The sequence below is a fragment of the Homarus americanus genome, unplaced genomic scaffold, assembly GCF_018991925.1.
Source record: "Homarus americanus isolate GMGI-L3 unplaced genomic scaffold, GMGI_Hamer_2.0 scaffold14072, whole genome shotgun sequence".
Lineage (NCBI taxonomy): Eukaryota > Metazoa > Arthropoda > Malacostraca > Decapoda > Nephropidae > Homarus > Homarus americanus.
Window position 1 is genome coordinate 236,791 of NW_024754528.1, and position 23,949 is coordinate 260,739.

Genomic DNA, 23,949 nt, shown 5'->3' on the forward strand with positions numbered 1-23,949 from the left:
CAACTACCACCATTACCACAACTACCACCATTACGCTACCACCATTACCACACACCATTACCAGCAACTACCACCATTACCGCAACTACCTTACCCAACTACCACCATTACCACCATACCATTACCACATACCACCATTACCACAACTACCACCATTACCGCAACCACCACCATTACCAACTACCACCATTACCGCAACTACCACCATTATCACACACCACCACCTTACCCACAACTACCACCATTACGCAACTACCACCATTACCGCAACTACCACCATTATCACACACAACTACCACCATTACCCACCACTACTACCTACCACAACTACCACCATTACCCACAACTACCACCATTACCGCACCACCACCATTACCCATACCACCATTACACCACAACTACCACCATTACTACCAATCACTAGCCTTACCACCACTATTACCCCAAACTACCACAATCCTGTTACCGCCACCCACACCCACACCACACACACCACCACACCACACACCACCCACACCACCACCACACCACCACACCACCACACCACACCACCACACACACACACCACACCACCACACCACCACCCACCACACCACCACACCACCACACCACACACCACACCACCCACCACACCACACCACACCACCACACACACCACCACACACCACCACCCACCACACCACCACCACACCCACACCACCACCACACCCCACCCACACCACACACCACACACCACACACACACCACACCACCACACCCCACCACACCACCACACCACACCACACCACACCACACACCACACCACACACCACACCCACACCACACCACCACACCCACCACACCACACCACACCACACCACACACACCACACACACACACACACCACACACCACCACCACCACACACACCACACCCACCACCACCCACACCCACACCACCACACACACACACACACCACCACACCCACACACCCACACACACACACACCACACCACCACACCCACCACCACACCACACCACCACCCACACCACCACCCACCACACCACCACACCACACCACCACCCACACCACCACCACACACACCACCACCACACCACCACCACACCACCCACCACACCACCCACACCACCACCCACCACCCACACCCACACCACCACACCACCACCACACCACACCACACCACACCCACACCACACCACCCACCACACACACCACACCACACCACACCACACCACCACACACACACACACACCACCACACCACACCACACACCACCACACCACCACACAAGGGGTCACTAGAGATAATAATGTTGTCTCATCGCTTTCTAATAAGGCATAGACAACGTTGAGCACCCCACGCCTGTCGGAGGACACGGGAAGAGGAGGAAGGGGAAGAGGCAGAGACGGGAAGAGGAGGAAGGAGGAAGAGGCAGGACGGAGGAGGAGGAAGAGACAGGGATGGGAAGAGGAGGAAGGAGGAAGAGACAGGGACGGAAGAGGAGGAAGGAGGAAGAGACAGGGACGGAGGAGGGAGAAGGGGGAAGAGGCAGGAATGGAGAGGGAGGAAGAGACAGACACGAAGAGGAGGAAGGGGAAGAGGCAGGTAAGGGAAGAGAGGAAGGAGGAAGAGACAGGGACGGAAGAGGAGGAAGGAGGAAGAGACAGGGACGGGAAGAGGGAGGAAGAGACAGACACGGGAAGAGGAGGAAGGGGGAAGAGGCAGAGACGGAAGAGGAGGAAGGAGGAAGAGACAGGGATGGGAGGAGGGAGGAAGAGACAGACACGGGAAGAGGAGGAAGGGAAGAGGCAGAGACGGAAGAGAGAAGGAGGAAGAGACAGGGATGGGGAGGAGGAAGAGACAGACACGGGAAGAGGAGGAAGGAGGAAGAGGCAGAGACGGGAAGAGGAGGAAGGAGGAAGAGGGTGAAAAGGAGGCAGACTAGAAGGAGAGGTAGAGACGGGAAGAGGGTGAGTTTGAGACGGAGGAAGAGACCAAGACGGGAGGAGGAGGAGGAAGAGACAGACACGGTTGGTAGTCATCGTTTGATCTTTATTAACTGTTGTTCAGAAGAAAGAGAGAGGAGAGAGAGAGAGAGAGAGAGAGAGAGAGAGGATAAATTCAGGTCGTGTTTCTTGTTACGACCGGCGGTCCTTTTTCCTTCCTTACTGGACCACTGACCACCCTGACCACTGGATCACCCTGGACCACTGGACCACCTGCCACCCTAGACCATTGGACCACCCGCCACCCTGGACCACTGGATCACCCTGGACCACTGGACCACTGGATCACCCTGGACCACTGGACCACTGCCACCCTAGACCATTGGACCACCTGCCACCCTGGGCCACACCACCTGCCAGCCTGACCACCTGCCAGCCTGGACCACTGGACCACCTCCACCCCTGACCACCCGCCACCCTGACCACCCGCCAGCCTGGACCACTGGACCACCTGCCACCCTGGACTGAACTACCTGCCAGCCTGGACCACTGACCACCCGCCAACCTGGACCACTGACCACCTGCCAACCTGCACCACTGAACCACCTGCCACCCTGGACCACTGAACCACCTGCCACCCTGATCACTGACCACCTGCCAGCCTGGACCACTGGACCACCTGCCACCCTGGGCCACTGGACCACCTGCCACCCTGGACCACTGGACCACCTGCCAGCCTGGACCATTACCAGCCCCTCACCTGGGCCCCATATACAACCGCCCTCATTACAGAGACCATTTATCTAACCCCTACACGTCTCTCTCTCTCTCTCTCTCTCCCTCGGCCATATCATTTCCCATTCTCTCTCCTCCTCATTTTCCCATCTTAATACCCACCCCTCTTCTTCCTCCTCTCCCTTCATCATCTCCTCCTCCTCCTCTTTCTCTCCCCATTAATCTTCCTATCTACCTCTCCTTTGCTTCCTTCCTTCCCTCCTTCCTTCCTTCCTCTGCTCCTTCCTTCCTCCTTCAGTGACCGGGACCCACGTATCGACCACGACACAAAGAAGTCGCCAACCTGTCGCCTCTAAACCATATTTGTTGGTCGTTAGTGGCTCGAGGGGAACGATTGACTCTGGGGGATGACCTGAGGTAACGAGCGGTGACCTGTAGTAGTAGTAGTAGTAGTAGTAGTAGTAGTAGTAGTAGTAGTAGTAGTAGTAGTAGTAGTAGTATCGTCATCATCATAACACCCTCGCCCGGGGCTACAACACATGGAAGGTGAAAAAAATAACAAAACCTAACCTAACCTAACCAAACCAAACCAAACCTAACCAAACCTAACCTAACCTAACCTAACCTAACCTAACCTAACCCCCTGTATACCTGCCCGGAGCTCTCAGACAGTGTATTTCAGTATGTCAGAGTTATGATGATGCCAATACTGAGAGCAGCTATAACATCACCCGACAACTTTAACCTGTTAATAAATCAACAAGTGGGACATATATTACACACGGGGGTGGGGGGTGAGGAGGGGGGTGTGGGGGATGAGGAGGGGGGCAAGGAAAACAGAGGTAGATGGTGTTGGGAACTTGCCTATGTCTTTAGTTATCATTGATATAACTCTCTCCCCTCCCATAACCTTAAGTAACACGCAACCTTAATCTCGTGTTATATCTCGCCATTACATCATAAATATAAATTACTTTTTTTTCTTCATTGGGTAAAATATATTCTACCGGGATTTATTTCACTATGATAATGTCTGATGGGATGATTGTATTCACTACACGACAGTAAACTTCTTAGTAATATATTATAATATTTAATAATACTTCATAACATAAAAATTCAGTAGTTTTGGCAATCGAGCATCACCTGTTGACATCACGAGCCTCTACTGGGAACGTCCTGGTGACTTCATGAGCCACTACTGGGAACATGTCCTGGTGACTTCATGAGCCACTACTGGGAACATGTCCCGGTTACTCATGATCCACTACTGGGAACATGTCCTGGTGACTTCATGAGCCACTACTGAACATGACCTGGTTATCTCATGAGCTACTACTGGGAACATGTCCTGGTGACTTCATGAGCCACCACTGGGAACATGTCTACTTCATGAGCCACTACTGGGAACATGACCTGGTTACTTCATGAGCCACTACTGGGAACATGATCCTGGTTACTTCATGAGCCACTACTGGCCTGAATGAGCCACTGGAACATGTCCTGGTGACTTCAAGGAGCCACTACTGGGAACATGTCCTGGTTACTTCATGAGCCACTACTGGGAACATGACCTACATTTCATGAGCCACTACTGGGAACATGACCTGGTTACTTCATGAGCCACTACTGAGAACATGTCCTGGTGACTTCATGAGCCACTACTGGGAACATGTCCTGTTATCCATGAGCCACTACTGAACATGACCTGGTGACTTCATGAGCCACTACTGAACATGTCCCAGACTCTCATGAGCACTACTGGAACATGACCTGGTTACCATGAGCCACTACTGGGAACATGACCTGGTTACAACTTCATGAGCCACTACTGGGAACATGACCTGGTGACTTCATGAGCCACTCCTGGGAACATGTCCTGGTGACTTCATGAGCCACTACTGGGAACATGTCCTACTTCATGAGCCACTACTGGGAACATGACCACTTCAAGCCACTCTGGAACATGTCCTGGACTTCATGAGCCACTACTGGGAACATGTCTCTGGTGACTTCATGAGCCACTACTGGGAACATGTCCTGGTGACTTCATGAGCCACTACTGGGAACATGTCCTGGTGACTTCATGAGCCACTACTGGGAACATGTCCTGGTGACTTCATGAGCCACTACTGGGAACATGACCTGGTGACTTCATGAGCCACTCACATAGTATACACGACCGCTACACTACATCCTGCACATGAATAATACACACTTGACAGCTGTATGTATGCATAATGTACTTCACCTTCATACATATACAGGTGTATTTAGCCCTCCTGGAAGGTGTATAAATCATACTGCGTAGATCTCTGGATATTGATAATGCATCCCCAGGTGTGTGTGTGTGTGTGTGTGTGTGTGTGTGTGTGTGTGTGTGTGTGTGTGTGTGTGTGTGTGTGTGTCTGTGTGTGTGTGTGTAGGCTACTGGGGTTCCGACAGGGTGGTGTGATGTGTCAAGTGTAGTGGTCATATGTTAGTGTTAAGGCACCGGGTCTGCCTTACCTCTCGCTCTAAGCTACTGCCCCTGGCTTGCCCTCGTGGTGAGCGGACGGAGCAGCCTTCCCTGCCAGTACATAGCCTTTCCATCATCAAGATTCCAGCTGTGTCTCCTCATGGTAGCTGGGTGCCTCGCGACCCAAGGCTGAGGCCAGTAGGGGATCCCAGAGGTACGGCGTACAGGCCCATCGACGTGTGGACACCCCTTGGCGCCTATCAACCCCTGCCCCCCACTTCCTTGTGGGTTAGTCCGGGAGGACAAGGCTACAGGAGTTCACCCTAACCAAAGCCGTGGTGAGGATCCGCGTCAGGCAGCCCCCTATAGTCTTGTCCTTATGGTCGTCTGGAGGCTCCTCCTACTGTAACCTGAAGGATATTGCTATGTGTGTGCTTAGGTAGGAACTGTGCACTCCTTCCCTCACTAAATCCTTTCACAGTACAGACTTTTGTTCCTCTCATTCCCATGTAGTCATCCTAGTCACTTGTTAAACTAGTCATCAAGTCCTGCGGCGACGAGGTAAAGTGAAGGAGACAGGTCTTGAATGAGACTGGCAGCTGCTAGTTTGAGCCCTGCACGAAGGTGTGATGGTCGTTACAGATATGGGAACAGGAACAGCACCTTGACCGGGAGGGGTCGAGAAAAGGTGGCCTAAGGATTGCCTGTTTCGTTCAGCAAGGGCGGGCCACCGCTGCCGCCAAGGCATCCATCATCCTTCAAGCTGTCGAAACACAAACTGTAAACCATCAAGAATATTGACACCTGCAACCTGGAATGTCTTCACTCTCTTAGACGTGCCCAGTGAAACAGAACGGCCACGTAGGCGAACTGCACTTGATGCACACGATAGGTTTTATGGCGAAGACTCACAAACTGAAATCGAATAAAGGTATATGCCCTTCTGCAGAGGTTTACCTGAGGACGAACTTCACCTGCACAGTGCGGACCTCGCTGTGAAGAACAAGCTGCTGTGAAATATCCCTGAGTCTCTGACCAGTGTCAGCAAGCGACTCATGACCTGGTGAACACTTACGAAAACCCATTGTGTCACCTTATAAGCGCCTCAACTGCCCTGGAGGCTGATGACAACACCCGCAGGAGGTATTTATGAGTCCCTCGATAATGTTCCATTGGGCACAAACAACGAGCTTTGGAATGGAGTTATTGGCCAACACTGTGTTGGCAAGGTGAATAAAAATGGCTTAAGACTCTCACTCTCTGCTCAGAACACTGGCACCTGCTGGACTACCACCAGCAGGACCAACACGAGGTGCACCACGCACAAGCCATGCGTGGTGCGTAGTACAGGACAGACCACCGTCTGATGAGGATGATGCTGCACCCGAGATTACGACAGCAACATTCAAGACAAGCAGCTAGGAAGCGCCTCAATTGAAGAGCTCCTCAGGTTCCAAGACGTTGTCAACAACTTACATCTCAAACTTGCCGAGAACTTTGCAACTTTAGACAGTGATGCCGACAACAGCTTTAGCAATATGGACTCTGAGTACACAAGGCTAAGCTCTGCAATACATCAAGCAGCCATCGAGACAATCTGTTTCTCACAATGACAACACCAAGACTGTTTTGACGACAGTTCCCAAGACATCATGCAACTCTTGGGAGGTAAACGCAGGGCCCACGACACCTACCTGGCTTTCTCCTCACCACATATAACACCAAATTATCGAGCGCTGGCCACAGCACTTTAAGACTCTTCCAAACCAAAGAAATCCTACAGATCTCACCATTTAGGATGTACTCCTTGACCTCCCTCCTGTCGGATCGCTCGACGGGTCGCCACACTTAGCCGAGGTCCTCTGCAGTAAAAAGCCGCAAGAACAACAGACTGAATCCCAACTGAGGTTCACAAAATTGGAGGCCATCTTCTAACAACAATTTAATAGTTGCTTTAGGAAACTTGAGCCTCACAGTGTATCCTTCAAGACTGGAAAACTTCTAATGTCGTCACAATCTGTAAGGAAAACAAGATAAATCAACCTACGGGAACCATGGCTGTATTTCACTCCTCTCAGTGCCCAGGAAAATCCTTGCCTGGATCGTGTTCTCCCGATTTACCCAACACATCACTGAAAACGCCCCTGTAAAATGCATCAACAGTTCAGCATCTCGACAGCGACGTCCAGGCTCAAATTAACTTTTTTCTGCTGCTATCGGTAGACTGGGCTCCCGGATCTTTGAAAATAAAGACCTAAAACTACCCACCAAAGTAGCAGTTTATCAAGTTGTTTGTGTGTCGACCTTCTCCGCGGCTGGGAGATATGGACACCCTTCCCGTAACACATCAAGAGCCTGGAAGTACATCAAAGGCGTCTTCCACGAATCCTGGGCGTCACGGGGAACCCTTGAGCACACTCAAGCCATCAGCGTCTAGACAACACAAGCTGTGAGAATATTTTGTGTTGTACTCTTATGCTTATATTGTATTGCATTGTGTAATTACATTCTGAAATGTGAGATATGTTTATTTTTATGTTATTTGTTTCCGTTAGTTGCTGGACTACCGCCTGGGTTGTTCGGACACTGTCAGCCGAGTTAGGGGTGGTACCAGTTGCCGGCCACGCAGGACAGTTATAAGCTGACCGGCACCGAGAGAGGATCACATGTAATCCTTGACAATAAAGCCAACTAAAACTCCCCGTTTGCTTGACCATGACTGAACAAAACAACAGCTACGATGGGTACAACACATCAGGCTGCCACAACACCGCCTACTGTAACAAGTCCTTTACAGGCAGCTACAAGATACCTCCAAAAGGCTAGGTTATCCTTGCAAGGAGATTTAAGGACCAAATTAAAGGGAACCAGGTAACTCCAGGCAACAGCTGCACTCAACCTGTGTGGCAGATGTACTACACCTCGTGACTGAGCGCACCACCAGGCGGCATAAGCCCAGCCACTCCCACCTGACGGAGTTGTGCCTCAAGTGTGGGACTAGACAACCACCATCAGTGTTACATTCATCAACAGCGGCAACTCATCCTCGTCTACACTCGTAACACACTACACCAACCACGACCCTTGTAACGAGAGAACACCATAAGCAAGTAAGTGTGTGTGTGTCGCGGGGTGTATGTGTGTAGGCGTTTGGGTGTGTGATTCATTACAATCGGGCATCAAAGGTCACCGCCCACAACAGGCTGTGGGCAGTAGGCTGTCTGATGCTGCTGTATTGCTGTAACTCCCTCTACTGTTGCTGTAACTCCCTCTACTGTTGCTGTAACTCCCTCTACTGTTGCTGTAACTCACTCTACTGCTGCTGTAACTCCCTCTACTGTTGCTGTAACTCCCTCTACTGTTGCTGTAACTCTCTACTGTTGCTGTAACTCCCTCTACTGTTGCTGTAACTCCCTCTACTGCTGCTGTAACTCCCTCTACTGTTGCTGTAACTCCCTCTACTGTTGCTGTAACTCTCTACTGTTGCTGTAACTCCCTCTACTGTTGCTGTAACTCCCTCTACTGTTGCTGTAACTCACTCTACTGTTGCTGCAATAACTACTTCCATTGCTTGTGTTCTCACTGTTGACTGTTACTACTGCAGCTGCATCCGCTGTTCTTGTGGTGCAGCTGGCCAGTCCACCAGTCTCAGGAAGGTTTTAACTACCCCAATCAAGCTACTTACTGTCGAGTTCGCTGTACGTTTCTTAACCCTACCATGAGTCCACAAGCCCTTGCAGAGTACCAGTAATCATCGTATTCATGGCTAGAGTTAATGTTTTGTTTTTTTTCGTTAATCATTGTATTCATGGTTCATTGTACTCATGGGTAATGTTATTGTACTCTTGGTTATAGATATCGTATGTATTGTTCATTATACAGTGTAGTATTTCATGGTGTGAAGATATGGTACTCATTGTTCATCTTACTTTCTATATAAAGTTATTGTACTCATGGGTAAAAGTTTTTCGTACTCATGAGTAAAGTTAAGATACTTATGGGTTTTGGTATTAATGGGTAAAGCCAGTGTATTCATGGGTAAAGTTATCATACTTATGGGTTATCGTAATTATGGGGTAAGTTATCATATTTGTGGTTTATGATAGAGAGGTTATCGTAGTTTAGTTTAACAAATTTATTGACAAAGCTTGGAGTACAGTTTGCCTATTGTGAGTAATTCAGTCAGGTCTTCAAAAACACAATCCCTGGTTACTGCACAAAAGAGAGTTGTACAGACAATGACCTACTTGAAAAAACATATCACATAAACGAAAAATTTGCTAAATTGAAAATGTTAAAATTCGAGGATATTAACACCTACTGCTGTGCCCTCTTTGTTTATAAATCTGTCAATCACTTGCTTGATAATAATTATTTCCAGCTCCGGAATAATCAGAGATACAACTTAAGGCACCCAGAGCTACTAAGACCACCCCCCATGTGCTCAGTCCCAGACCTCCATAAAATATCACGGTGTGAAGGTGTGGAACAACTTACCCCCACCCATCCCAGCAAAGACTACGCTCCCTTCCTTTAAATCATCTCTTAAGAAATATCTATTGTCTAAGTATTAATATTTATTGTAACACCTACTATATTTACAGTACCTGCTTTTATTGTACCATCAAAACCGTTTTATCATGTAAATAGATAAGAAATTACCATTGCAATAAACATAATTGCCAACTAGACATAATCCTGACAGCTCTGTCCTCTTGTTCAACCTTATTACTGTACAACCCATGTTGTACTGCTCCCCCATTATACTTATGTTTTTAAATTCCACTGTAATTTATGTATATACTTATAATATAATTAAAAAAAATAAACTAAAAAAATAATAATAATGAATAAATAAAATTAATAAATATTGAAGTAATAATCGTGGTAACATTATGAGATGTTCTTATTACCACCATGCTATTGTACTATTCCAGATGTTACATAATACTTCCTTGAGATAAATGTATAGTATATATCAGGCACCTAAAAGAGAGCTCAGGTTCTCAACTGGCTCAGCCATGTTAATATTGTTATTATTATCCACTCTGTGTTTTTTCTGGCTAAATAAACTGTTTCAATTCAATTCAAACTTCTCACTGCCACACAGGACAGAGGTTCATACACAAAGAAATACATAACATTCATTAACAGTATATATATAGGTCAGAGTCATGTGGGTGATGTCACTGTTCGCTGCCACACAGGACAGTGGTTCATATACATTGGACATCATATTCTATTTGAGGACTAATCAGTGTGGGCTAGCAGCAAATTTGGGATAAACAGCAAGAATGTCCTCAAGCACCCCTGATTCAATGTAGTAATTACAAAGTTCATTATACAATAAGCCAGGTGGCCTGAAGTCTTTGACAGTGTCACATTCAATAATATAGTGTTCAAGTGTATGCTTTAAAGGTTTATCACAAAGTTTACATGCTGAGTGTTCCGGTATGGGTACGGCGTCACTAACTTGCCAGATGTGTCTGTATCCTAGCCTAATTCTGGCCACGACTACATCACATTGTCTGGTTCTGTCCTTATGCTGGCCATACCGGTACCTCTCGTCACAAGAGTGTTGTCATATTTACTAATGCTACAACTGTCAGGTCTCTCTGCATTTCTCACTTCTTCTAGATCAGAGTTCATGATTCTGACTTGAATGTTTTTAATTTCAGCATTGGACAGACCAAGGTCACGGTCAACATTTTCTTTCTTACATGCCTCATTGGCCAGTCTATCAGCACGGTCATGATACCTGATTCCAACATGGGACGGAATCCACACAAATTCGATACGACAGTTGTTCTCATTGGCAGTTATCACATTTCTTTTAATGTCACTTTAGACATAGAACCAGACGGGCTGTTATTGATTTCAAAGCATTATCGTACGCGTGGAATAAGTTATCGTAATCACTCAGGTTATCGTACACGTGGAATAAGTTAACGTAATCACACAGGTTATCGTACGCGTTAACGTATTCACAGGAGTTATCATTCTATTGGGTTATCTTACTCATGAGATTAGTTATCATAACCTCAAGTAATATATCCTTCTCATTGCCAGCCCATGAGAGACCTGAAATCGTAGAAGACTTATAGAACTTAAAACTCGTCGTAAAGTGAATAGATTTATCTCACTCAAGTGGAGTTCTGTTACACAATGAACAGTGTTGCCAAGGAGAGCGTCACCCTTCAACGTCCTGGTGCCACATGTAGTTATTTTCCCCGTGTAAGTTCCGAGGTGACAGGTGTTGGTACTGATGCAATAACAGGTACACCGATTTAAGATACAAGTACAGGTAACCAGATTTTAGAGACAAGTACAGGTACACAGATTTCAAGGACAAGTACAGGTATACAGATTTCAAGGACAAGTACAGGTACACAAATATTTATAACAATATACTGGCATCACATAAGCCCCAAGCTATAATGGGTACCAAACAAGCCTTAATAGGACTCAATGGGCCCATTCCACGTGGTGAACCCTATAAGAACGATGGTTTAACCCTTTAAAAACTATTATTTAACCCTTTAAAAACTACGATTTAACCCTTTATGGACCATGATTTAAACACGTTACAGGATATAGTTTAGCCCAGGAGTTACTGACCTGTTGCTCGCGTGCACCATGGAGTTCCTCTCATGGTCTGGCAAGGCTCTTCTACAATGCTTTAAGTATCGTTCCCTCGGCACCACCTCACGCTATAGAGCATTACAATTCCTCCTGTCAGTCATCGAGCAGATCTTGGTGCATGTCAGGTTAATAAGGTTATAACCGCTGGTAGTTTAACCCTTTGATGATAGTTTAACCCTTTGGTAATGGTTTAACCCTTTGGTAATGGTTCAACCCTTTGGTAATGGTTTAACTCTTTGATGATAGTTTAACCCTTTGATAATAGTTTAACCCTTTGATGATGATAGTTTAACCCTTTGATGATAGTTTAACCCTTTGATGAAAATAGTTTAACCCTTTAATTGAGAGAGTTTATCCCTTTGATGGAAATAGGACAGGATGTGTTGGTGCTGACCTTTGACCTTTCCAGACGACCTCTGACTTTGACCTTCCCTGATAACCAGTAACCTTGACCTTCCCTGATGACCTCTGATCTTCACTTTTCCAGATGACCTCTGACCTAAACCTTTATCCGATGTTAACCGTTATCGAAGACCCACACACGCTCAAAACATCCACCTCCTCCACTAACTTGTACATCAACACTTGGGGATACTCGACACTTCCCCTCCTCCCCATTGAGTCATCTAACACACCCTCGCTGCCGTGGTCGAGTGTCACTGTAGATCTCTTCGCTATATAATCAACCAGAGAGACGATACAGCAGCGGCCCTTCCTCAACCATCTCTATTATCAGATTCATTAAAGTGAGAAAGGTGGGAGAGCGGTCATCAACCCACAGAACCTAAAGACTTCAGGGGAGCCGAACATTGCACCATTACCTTCGTAGTTGATGGTGATGTGAGGCGCCATTACAAAGAATATCTGTCCCTGATTTTTCCGCACTACAGAACATTACACACACACACAAGTAAACAATGTGTATTTACTCGAAACAAGGCTAATAAAGTACTTGGGTTCATATAAAGGAGTGTTAGTTACAAGACTAGCGAGGTCATCCTAAAACTATATCTTGCTCTTGTGAGACCTCACTAGGATTACACAGTTCAATTCTGGTCACCGTGCTACAGAATGGATATAGAATCCTCGGAAAGAATTCAGAGGAGAATGACAAGACTAATCCCGGGCATTAAGAACCTTGAACACAGAGACAGGTTAAAGCATCTTAATTTGCACTCCCTCGAGAGACGTAGAGTGAGGGGCGATATGATAGTGGTGTATAAATGGAAGTCAGGGCTAAACAAAGGGGACATTACAAAGGTACTTAAATTATCCAACCAGGAGCGAACTCGTAACAATGGTTTTAAATTAGACAAATATAGATTTAGGCGCGAAATAGGTGAACACTGGTTTGGAAATAGAGTAGTGGATGAGTGGAACAAGTTACCAAACATCGTCATTAACTCGAGTAGGCTGGATAGCTTCAAACACAGGTTGGATGGATATATGAGCGATAGGGGTTGGGTGTAAACGGGGCTGTCCAGTATGGGTCAATAGTTCCCCTACACGTTCCTCCATTCTTATGTTCTTCTGTTGTTATGTTGTTATGTTGTTATGTTGTTATGTTCTTATACATGTAAACGTTATGGATGACCTGATTCTCCGTTCCTCATCACATCCCACCATGTCCTGAGACCTCCTCCTACAGGTCCCCAGCAGTCATCATCACCCCGTCCAGGTCATTCCCCCTACAGACAGGCCTGGGGACACGTGACAGTATAGGGGACCTTCCACTCACTGACGTAACAGATGAACGTGGACAGTGTAACCTCAGGCACACTCGCCCACTCACTCGATGATAACAAGTCTGATTTGCTTGTGTTTCCTTCCCGCCAGGCGTCTGTCATACCCTACACCTCATCCTGCGTATAACACACCCGAAATTTAACAATTATTTGTATTATTTGTAACATTTTCCTCAAGTGTGAAAAGATCAGTGTAAAGGAATGGTTAAATCGCGAGACCAAATAAGCAATTGATGTTATACCTGCAGCCGTGTTATAAGTATTAAAATCAAAAGAAAAATACTCTAATTTTTATTTTGCTCAAACCACTGGATGTAAAACTACGAGCAGTGACAGACAGACAGACAGACAGACAGACAGATGGTACAAAACTCTGAGGAAAACGCCTTGGAAACTCTTTAAATCTTTCCGTTGCAACATTATTTTTTTTCCTGGGCATCTTCAGTTTAGCGAACATAAGGTGGGGAAGGTTAGTGAAACAATGTTGTGACGGTGAAACTCTGGGAGAAGTAGTTAAGATAGGCAGGTAGGTACAGGTGAGGTAACTTTTGAATCTAGTGAAAAAGTTTGATGTTAGGTAATGCAAAACACGACTGACTCAACACGCGAGGGGTCACTGTATTCTGCCATGATAAACAATGGTACTGTAGATATTACTCTTCCTCCTCCGCTGCTTCTTCTTCTTCCCCCTCCTCCTTCTCTTCCTCTTCCTCCTCCTCTTCCTTGTCATACGCATTATTCTCCCCACATAATTATTGAAGCATAAAACGGAGAGAGAGAGATAGACAGATGAATTGATAAACAGAGACAGATAAACGGAGGACATATGACACAGGACCCTCGTGGAAGAAAGGGGGTGAGATTATAGTGAAAGTTTTGCAAGTAATAAGCTGTTGTCGAGTAAATGTTGTGAATAAAATGTAAAAGAATGTACAGAGTAGCTGATGAATGTGGACTATATTGTGTAAATAGTGAATGACAAGGCGGAGGGAGTGACGGGTAGAGGAGGAGTGAATGAAGTGTTGGAGGAGGTGCCACGAAAGAGGGAGTGACTATATCCCATTAGGTCTGTCAGTGCTTAAAGACTCGCTGACAGCCATCAACCAAGGCTTTCAGTTCCTACACCCAACCTCCTGAAGTCAACTCTGTTATTACGATATGCAAAACCCTCTCAACTTGGCCTCTTAAATATTCGCCCCAAGGACAAACAAAAAACTCGGGTGATATCTGGATAAAAAAGGGAAAACTATTATGAAATGTTAAGTGTATTATTATTATCATTAATATCATCATCATTATTATCATCGTCATTATCATCATCATTATTATCATCGTCATTATCATCACTATTATTATCATCGTCATTATCATCTTCATTATCATTATCATCATTATTATCATCATCATTATTATCATCATCGCCATCATCATCATCATCATCATCGTCATCATCATCATCATCATCATTGATATTGAAACAGTTTATTTAGCCAGAAAAACACAGATACAGAGTGGATAATAATAACAATATTAACATGGGTGAGCCAGTTGAGAACCTGAGCTGCACCTGATATATACTATACATTTATCTCAAGGAAGTATTATGTAACATTTAGTATCATCTGGAATAGTACAATAGCATGGTGGTAATAAGAACATCTCATAATGTTACCATTTCGATATTTATTTAGTTTTATTTATTTATTATTATTATTATTATTTTGTTTATTTTTTATTTATTTATATATACATAAATTATAGTGGAATTGAAAAACATGAGTAAAATTTCCGATAAAACGGTTTTGATGGTGCAATAAAAGCAGGTACTGTAAATATAGTAGGAGTTACAAGAAATATTAATACTTAGACAATAGATATTTTTTAAGAGATGATTTAAAGGAAGGGAGCGTAGTCTTTGCTGGGATGGGTGGGGGTAAGTTGTTCCACACCTTCACACAGTGATATTTTATGGAGGTCTGGGACTGAGAGGAGCGCATGGGGGGTGGTCTTAGTAGCTCTGGGTGCCTTAAGTTGTATCTCTGATTATTCCGGAACTAGAAATAATTATTGTCAAGCAAGTGATTGATAGATTTGTAAACAAAGAGGGCACAGCAGTAGGTGTTAATATCCTCGAATTTTAAAACTTTCAACCTAGCAAATTGTTCGTTAGTGTGATCAGTTTTTCATGTAGGTCATGGTCCGCACAACTCTCTTCTGTACAGTAATCAGGGGTTGTGTTTTGGAAGAGCCAGAGCCCCCCCCCCCCACCCCATAGTGTGTGACAGTGTATCAGGTGTTGGTAAACAAGATCATGATAGATTTCTTTCATTGCTGTGAGAGTGATTGACTGTCGAGTGTGATGCATGATACTGCACTGTTTATTAACTTAATTGTGAATAGCTTGTATGTGGTTACTCCAGCTAAGTTTCTCAACAACAATAACTCCGAGGAATTTAGTATTTTGTTCACGTTTGAGGACTGTATCACCATTACCATCATCATCATCATCTGGTGAAGTGGTGTTTGTGACTCGCAATGGAGATCTGCACTGACCTAACCTAACCTAACCTAACCTAACCTTATCTTTTATTATCATCACTGTTATTTTCTTTCTTTCTTTAGGGTTACTTTACACATCTAGATATATAGATAGATAGATAGACATTCCGTAAATCATAATACACATTTACAATATCAGTACAGTAAGTATATAGACGATGCAGGTATACAGCCCAGTGCATTTACCTAGACAGTGTTGGTATACAAACAATGGTAAACAGTGAGGGAGTTAGACCGCCACGAATGAATAAATAACACACACACACACACACACACTCACACTCACACACACACACACACTCACACACACATTCAGAGTACTTGAAGAACGATAAGTACATGGTGTAAAATACGGAGCAAAAAAATAAGCAGAACGTCTATAAAAAAACAAAATCCAAACGTCTATAAAAAAACAGAACGTTATGAATTATAGTATAAACAACGAAACGCCCCAAGTATTCTTAACTACACCTGGGAAAAAAATATATAAACAGCCCACGTACTCAAGGGTTATAACTCACCCACAACTGTTATAGTACTCAGGGGTTATAACTCACCCACAACTGTTATAGTACTCAAGGGTTATAACTCACCCACAACTGTTATAGTACTCAAGGGTTATAACTCACAACTGTTATAGTACTCAGGGGTTATAACTCACAACTGTTATAGTACTCAAGGGTTATAACTCACAACTGTTATAGTACTCAAGGGTTATAACTCACAACTGTTATAGTACTCAAGGGTTATAACTCACAACTGTTAGAGTACTCAAGGGTTATAACCTTCATTCACAAAATTCTCGTAATCAAGAAAGAGAATTAAATTAAGGAGGAATTAAGAGGGTGTGGTTAAGACGAAGAAGGGAAGAGGAGAAGAGGAGAAGAAGACGGAGGAGATGGAGGAGAAGAAGAAGAAGGTGGAGGAGAAGAAGAAGAACGTGGAGGAGGAGAAGAAGAACGTGGAGGAGGAGAAGAAGAACGTGTTTAGTATCTGGTCCACACACTAATCAGGTTCTTGTGTATGTGTGTCCAAGAAGAAGAAGAATGAGATAAAGAGGGAAGAGAAAGATAAGAGGAGAGGTATGTGGGGCGTCTCGTACACACACACACACACACACAGTGATCAAACCCTTGTGTGGGACTTGAACAATGTGTCACGATAATGGCCATCACTTCATCATTATCGACTAACTTTGCCCACTTTACACCCACTGATATGCCTCCCACACTTCTTGTTCTCAGCAGTAGCCTCCTTATATCACTGTGCTGCCGTGGGTGAGGTGTTTTGGGAAGGGATTTTTCCGACTGTCCACAAGATGGTGACTGACTGTTAACTGTGTTGGTCTGTGATTATAGTATACAAACCAGACTGTAATTTATATATGGGTGTATATTCTATTGGTATCTATTAATCTATTATCTAGTTTTTTCTTCTTATTCTTTAATACGCAATGCTGAGTTATCTACAGTCCCGCCCCCTCTAACTAATGAACTAATCACGTGCACGGATTCTGTTTACCCACCAGGCAATCTTACAACTGATTCGAATATTCATGAAATTATATGGTAATAAATTCACCGATTAGGCAGCAATGACCCTTCCGGCAACCAATCAGGGAGTCAGAGATCTAAAGAGAAGACGGTAATTTGTGGAGCTTAATCATAATGAGGAAAGACTTTAAAGAAAACGATAACAGGTGAAGGGAAGACTAAAGAAAACGGCAACAGATGAAGGAAAGACTAAAGAAAACGATAACAGGTGAAGGGAAGACTAAAGAAAACGGCAACAGATGAAGGGAAGACTAAAGAAAACGATAACAGATGAAGGGAAGACTAAAGAAAACGGCAACAGATGAAGGGAAGACTAAAGAAAACGGCAACAGATGAAGGGAAGACTAAAGAAAACGGCAACAGATGAAGGGAAGACTAAAGAAAACGGCAACAGATGTGAAAAACACTTTCTGCAGTTTTTTTTATTCTAGTAATGGTGTTTGCATCCCCTAACACCACTATCCATCCTCTCACACCACTATCCATCCTCTCACACCGCTATCCATCCTCTCACACCACTATCCATCCTCTCACACCACTATCCATCCTCTCACACCACTATCCATCCTCTCACACCACTATCCATCCCCTAACACCACTATCCATCCCCTAACAACACTCTGATCCATCCCCCAACACTATCCATCCCCCATCCCCTAACACCACTATCCATCCTCTGACACCACTATCCATCCCCCAACACCCCTATCCATCCCCTATCCCTCCCCACACCACCATCCATCCCTGCCACACCACTCATCATCCCCTCACCACCATCCACACCCACCATCCATCCTCTCACACCACTCCACACCTATCCATCCCTCTCACCATCCACTACACTCCCCTCCATCCATCCCCCAACACCCTCACCCATCCAACAACACCATCCATCCCCCAACACCACCATCCATCCCCCAACAACACCTTATTACATCCCCTATCATCCCCCAACACCACCATCCTCCTCACACACTATCCATCCCCCAACACCACCATCCATCCCCAACAACACTATCATCCCCTAACACCACCATCCATCCTCTCACACCACTATCCATCCTCTGACACCATCATCCATCCCCCAACACCACCATCCATCCCCAACAACACTATCCATCCCCCAACACCACTATCCATCCTCTGACACCACTATCCATCCCCTAACACCACTATCCATCCCCCAACACCACCATCCATCCTCCACACCACCATCCCCCCACACCACTCATCCATCCCTGACACCACCATCCATCCTCTCACACCACCATCCATCTCCATCCCTCTAACACCACTATCCATCCCAACACCACCATCCATCCCCTAACAACACCATCCATCCCCCAACACCACTATCCATCCTCTCACCACCATCCTCTGACACCACTATCCATCCCCAACACCACATCCATCCCCTCACACCATCCATCCCCCACATCCATCCATCCCCCACCACCATCCATCCCCAACAACACTATCCATCCCCAACAACACTATCCATCCCCAACACCACCATCCATCCCCCAACACCACCATCCATCCTCCTCACACCACCATCCATCCTCTCACACCACCATCCACCTCTCCTCCCACACCACTATCCATCCCCTAACACCACCATCCATCCATCCTCTCACACCACCCATCCACACCACTATCCATCCTCACCACATCCACCCTCTCTACACCACTATCCATCCCCCAACACTCATCCATCCCCAACATCCATCCATCACACCACTATCCATCCTCTCACACCACATCCATCCCCCTACACCCCACCATCCATCCTCTGACACCACTATCCATCCCCAACACCACTATCCATCCATCCCCACCACATCCATCCCCCAACACCACTCATCCATCCCTCCAACACCATCCCATCTCATTGATCCATCCCCACACCACTATCCATCCTCTCACACCACTAACCATCCATCCTCCACACACTATCCATCCCCTATCCCACTATCCATCCCTAACACACCATCCATCCCCCAAACCACTATCCATCCCCTGACACCACTATCCATCCCCCCACCACCATCATCCCCTAACACCACTATCCTCCACACCACTATCCATCCTCTCACACCACTATCCATCCTCTCACACCACTATCCATCCTCCACCACTCATCCATCCCCCCACACCACCATCCCACACCACTATCCATCCCCTAACAACACTATCCATCCTCTCACACCACTATCCATCCTCTCACACCACTATCCATCCCCTGACACCACTATCCATCCCCTGACACCACTATCCAGCCCCTGACACCACTATCCATCCCCTGACACCACAATCTATTCTCTGACACCACCAACCCTCCATTAACACCAACCATCCCTCCATTGACACCACCAACCCTCCATTGACACCACCAACCTTCCATTAACACCAACCATCCATTAACACCCACCATCCATTAACACCAATTCCCCATCCATTAACACCTACCATCCATTAACACCACCAACCATCCATTAACACCCAACCATCCATTAACACCACCAACCTTCCATTAACACCAACCATACATTGACACCACCAACCTTCCATTGATACTCCACTCAACCTTCCATTAACACCACCAACCATCCATCATTGACACCAATTAACCCTCCATTAATACCCACTAACCTTCCATTAACACCACCAACCTTCCACATTAACACCAACCATACATTGACACCAATTAACCTTCCATTGACACCACCAGCTAACCTTCCATTAACACCACCAACCTTCCATTAACACCCACCATCCATTAACGCCACCAACCATCCATTGACACCTCACCAACCATCCATTGACACCACCACCAACCATCCATTAACACCCACCATCCATTAACGCCACCAACCTTCCATTAACACCACCAACCATCCATTAACACCCACCATCCATTAACACCACCAACCATCCACATTAACACTCCAATTCTCCATCCATTAACACTTCCATCCATTGACACCACCAACCCTCCATTACTCACACCAACCTTCCATTAACACCACCAACTCCTTCCATTAACACCAACCATACATTGACACCACCAATTAACCTTCCATTGATACCACCAACTTCCATTAACACCACCAACCTTCCATTAGCCCACCTGCACCATCCATTAACGCCACCAACCATCCATTGACACCACCAACCATCCATTGACACCAATTCTCCATCCATTAACACCAACCATCCATTAACACCCACCAACCTTCCATTAACACCAACCATCCATTAACACTCACCAACCTTCCATTAACACCACCAACCTTCCATTAACACCACCAACCTTCCATTAACACCAACCATCCATTAACACCACCAACCTTCCATTAACACCAACCATCCCTGACACCACCATCCCTGACACCACCATCCCTGACACCACCATCCCTGACACCACCATCCCTGACACCACCATCCCTAACACCACCATCCCTGACACCACCATGCCGTCGTTAATAATTGGCTTACTTTTCATCATGTAACATTACCACCCTCGGGTCTTGTACTGTTGAAGGTAACTGAGAGGGGCAGAGGCGGGGGAACATAATGTGTGTTAGTATGAGGTAGGCGTGGTGGTGGCCCTTACCTCCTGGCCTGACACCGGCGCCCCCCGCACGTGTATACCTGGTTCTTTATTCACACACTCACCTGTGTGTGTGAAATATGACACTCACCTGTGTGTGTGTTGCGGCTGGTTCGTCACCGCTGATGAATGTTCCGTTATCCCGACTTGTTGCAGGTAGTGGTAAAAGTTGTTGAGAATGGTGCTGCTCTTCTTCTTATTGTTAAAAGTTAGATCGTACGAGTCTTAGTAATGAGAGAGGCTATCAGGATGGTTCTTCATTGTACATGTTATTAGAGCGTATGATTATTACTCCTAGAGCATGATGCGAGATACTATCTGTTATAACACTTCACTTTTTAGTCTGTCTTTATTTCCCGAGTTTTCTGTGTCGAGGAGGATGTTGGAGGCAGGAGACGGGGTATCAACTTGTTGAAACAGTGAGCGTGTTGGCTGGCCCCGATAACCTCCAGCAACAGGCAATGGGCCAGTCAGATCAATGCCTCAGCCTGTGATAACTTGCCCTAATACGACCTCCACGCTTCATATAACCTCCTCCTCGCCTCACTTTACACTTGTACACACACCACAGTTCCCTGACACACGGTACACTGGGTACACCCCACAACAGAGGTGTGTAGGGGGCGCGAGGGTAGGGTGGAGGGGAGTAGTGGCTACAGAGAGGTAGAGAGCTAGTGGAGTCCCGGCGCAGAGCTAACCTGAGTAGTGGTCACCAGCAGAGGGTCCGGGTCACTGTGTTAGCCCGCTCCCCACCCTGTGTTTACATGGTGTGCCAGCTCTGGTAACGCTGCCTCACGCAACACCACTCACTCCGCGCAGGCGCCCTCCTCGCATACCACCCTCCTTCCCTCATATCCCTTCCCGCCTACTATATCCCCCTCCCCCGAACTATCCCCCCTACTCTCTCTCCGCCTACAACCCCAGCCTGCCTGCCTGCCTGCCTTGCAACACTCACGCTCCCCTAAGCCCGACTCATTAGAGATTAAAGAGAAGTTGTAGTTGCAATCGTGGGAGAGCCGTGAGGGAAGCGATAAAATCCGCTTACCCGCAACAGTGATGGAGTGCCGCCATGAACCAGCCCACCCCCACACCCTGCCCTGATATAACCAGTTTATTACATGCTTGATTAACCCCGGCACAATATTCCGGTCAGACGCCGCCAACAGGGTGCGAGTCCCCCCCCCCACCCACCTCTAGATACCCAAGGTGGAAATATGGGTCGTCGGGAGCCCCCAGCAGCGACCACCTGCGGCAGTTATCGACGGGAAAAAGACGCGGTAGAGCAGCGTACGGGGGGTAGTGTAGCCGTCTGCACGCCTCTTGTATTGATTGTAGCGTGACTCCCTGTTGCCTCCCCGATTGACTGTTCCACCCCCGCTGTTCACTCTCATGCACTCCCCTGTTCTCCCATACATTCGTCCACTCAGCCATATGATCCCAGACCCATTCATACACCCTGCACTGTCACGTCCCCCCACACACTCCCCTTCACTCCCATCTTCTCCCACAATCTCCCCTACCCTCCCATACTCACCCCGAACTCCCACCTTTGCTTCACGTGTACGGGAACCAGTTTATTGGGAGGTTCTCAACCCTCCCACACACTCCTCTACCCTCCCACTCACTCGGTGTTAGGGCACTGTGGGCTGGGTGTAGGCAGGTGTTAGGGCACTGTAGGCTGGGTGTAGGCAGGTGTTAGGGCACTGTAGGCTGGGTGTAGGCAGGTGTTGGGGCACTGGGTGTAGGTATACTTCACCATTTCCTGTACTCAATACAATAAGGATATATTTCAGCCGGTGTTGTGACGACCCCAACATACATACATACATACATACATACATACATACATACATACATACATACATACATACACACAAACATATACATACATATATACATACATACATACATACATACATACATACACATACATACATACACATACACACAAACATATACATACATACATACATACATACATACATACATACATACACACATAAGAGAGGCTAGAGACATCACCGTCCAGCAAACAAGGACTCCTGACTGTATGAAGGACTTGACTCCTGTCCTGTTGTGAGGAAGGAGGGAGGTGGTGTGGGGAAGGACAGGAGGGTGAGGAGAGAGATGGAAGGAGAGAGGAGAGGGGTAACAGGGAACTGAGGATAAGAGGGGAGGGGGTGGAGGACAAGAAGGAAGGAGAGGTGATGATGAGGAGGAGGAGGAGGAAGAGGAAGGAGGAATGTTCAAGTGGAGAGAGAGAGAGAGAGAGAGAGAGAGAGAGAGAGAGAGAGAGAGAGAGAGAGAGAGAGAGAGAGACGCCACACGCATAAAGTCGTCTCACTACACATTTATCACAACACACCGTCACAGAGAAGCGTCACACACACACACACACACACACACACACACACACACACACACACACACACACAATTGAGGAACACAGTACAAGAAAACACAAACAAACACAAGAACAAAGACATAATTGAGAAACAAGAGAGAATAACAAACAAAATGGGTAAAGCAACAAGTTGAATCACCTGAAGATTAACCTGGCCAGCTTATTAACCTGGCCAGCTTATTAACCTGGCCAGCTTATTTACCTGGATGATTATACACCCTAATGCTATCTCTGGTGGGGTTAGATTAGGTTAGGTAAGGTTAAGTGAGGTTAGCACTAGCAGGATTAAATCT

The 23,949-nt window shown here is 46.3% G+C and overlaps 1 protein-coding gene across 2 annotated transcripts in view; it reads right to left on the reverse strand.

Annotated features, from left to right (window-relative positions):
- The window catches only part of LOC121855827 (heparan sulfate glucosamine 3-O-sulfotransferase 6-like), a 66,635-nt gene extending 44,605 nt beyond the window's left edge, over positions 1-22,030 (reverse strand). For both annotated transcript variants that reach the window (XM_042350975.1, XM_042350974.1), the window contains exon 1: positions 21,344-22,030. The gene's annotated coding sequence lies outside the window, so the exon portion shown is untranslated. The remainder of the gene's footprint in view (positions 1-21,343) is intronic.
- Between the last annotated feature and the right edge of the window lie 1,919 nt (positions 22,031-23,949).